The sequence below is a fragment of the Cynocephalus volans genome, chromosome 7, assembly GCF_027409185.1.
Source record: "Cynocephalus volans isolate mCynVol1 chromosome 7, mCynVol1.pri, whole genome shotgun sequence".
In the NCBI taxonomy this organism is placed as follows: Eukaryota; Metazoa; Chordata; class Mammalia; order Dermoptera; family Cynocephalidae; genus Cynocephalus; species Cynocephalus volans.
In genome coordinates this window covers 94,939,589-94,940,916 of record NC_084466.1, presented here as the reverse complement: position 1 = coordinate 94,940,916, position 1,328 = coordinate 94,939,589, and the positions used below count along the sequence as shown (strand labels likewise).

At 31.4% G+C, this 1,328-nt stretch overlaps 1 non-coding gene across 1 annotated transcript; it reads left to right on the top strand.

Moving 5' to 3' along the window:
• Nucleotides 1-894: 894 nt before the first annotated feature.
• LOC134382915 (U6 spliceosomal RNA) lies at nt 895-1,001 on the top strand. Its single transcript, XR_010024158.1, has one exon. It is a non-coding gene; the product is annotated as a U6 spliceosomal RNA (small nuclear RNA).
• The last annotated feature ends 327 nt before the right edge of the window (nt 1,002-1,328 follow it).

The window sequence follows — 1,328 nt, the reverse complement described above, 5'->3', positions numbered from 1 at the left end:
AAGTTCCAAATAGATAGGTTATTTTTTTAAATACCATAAACAAAATAACTAGAAATTGTAGAAAGCGTTTATATAACCTTGAGTAGCAAAGGTTTTCAAAGCATAATACCTAAAGAAAAAAATCATAAAAGATGTAAAGATTTGCCTGCATAAAAATTTAAGTTAAATTTGATTTTTAAAAAAGTGAAAAGACAAATCATAAAGAGAGACAAAATGTTGGCAGTATGAAAGACAGACAAAGGGTTAATATCTTTGATTTAGAAAACACTCTTGCAAAGCAGAAAGAAAAAGACTTACATCCCATTAGAAAAAATGGGCAAAAGGCAATTCACAGAAGAATACAAATTTAAAAAAGAAATATTTACTCTCAATAATAAATATGAAAATGCAAATCAAAATAAGAAAAAATTAATTGCCTTTTTATATGTCCCAGATTGGCAATGATTTAAATAACGATAATATAAGTACTAAGAAACAGAGACATTATATACTGCAGAAGTCAGTTAAAAACCTTAAAAATATGACCTGGAAATGCTATATCTAGAACTTTTCTGAAGTAAAGATCAACATATGTAAAGATTTAAGTCTAAGAATGTTCATCACAGAATTCCTCAAAAGATTTTTGATGGAAATCATTTAAATGTTCTATGATAGAAGGCCGCTTCGGTAAGTTATGGTCCATGTGTATGATGAAATTCCACACAGCCCTTAAAAACCACATTGAAGCAAATGTTCTGACTTGGTAAATATCAGAATACTTAAGTGATCGGGCTTTGGAGTCAGAGCTGTATTCAAACCCATCTCTTCCCAGCTATGACAATCTGTTTAACCTCTAAGCCTCAGTTTCCATACCCACTGTCGAAAGTTATTGTGGGGATTAAATAAATCTGTTTCGTGCTCCCTTCGGCAGCACATATACTAAAATTGGAACGATACAGAGAAGATCAGCCTGGCCCCTGTGCGAGGATGACACGCAAATTCATGAAGCGTTTCATATTTTAAAAATAAATAAATAAATAAATCTGTTTGCATGAAATGCTTATAAACATGATGCCTGGCATTCGATGAATATTCACTGCATATATACATACACATATCTATACACACACACCACTCATACGTTATGACTGGATACTAAATCTTGAAGTCAGTTATGCTGGCACGCAAAATACATTAAAGAAAGATTTTTAAATAAATAAAATATAATAAACATGATGGGGAATTTGAGAAAATTGTGTTTAGGTCAAAAAGAAGATGTGACTGTAAAGTAAGAAGACTTTGGTTTTCTATGACATTGATGAAGTCAGGAGGAAATGCCAAAAGAGAGC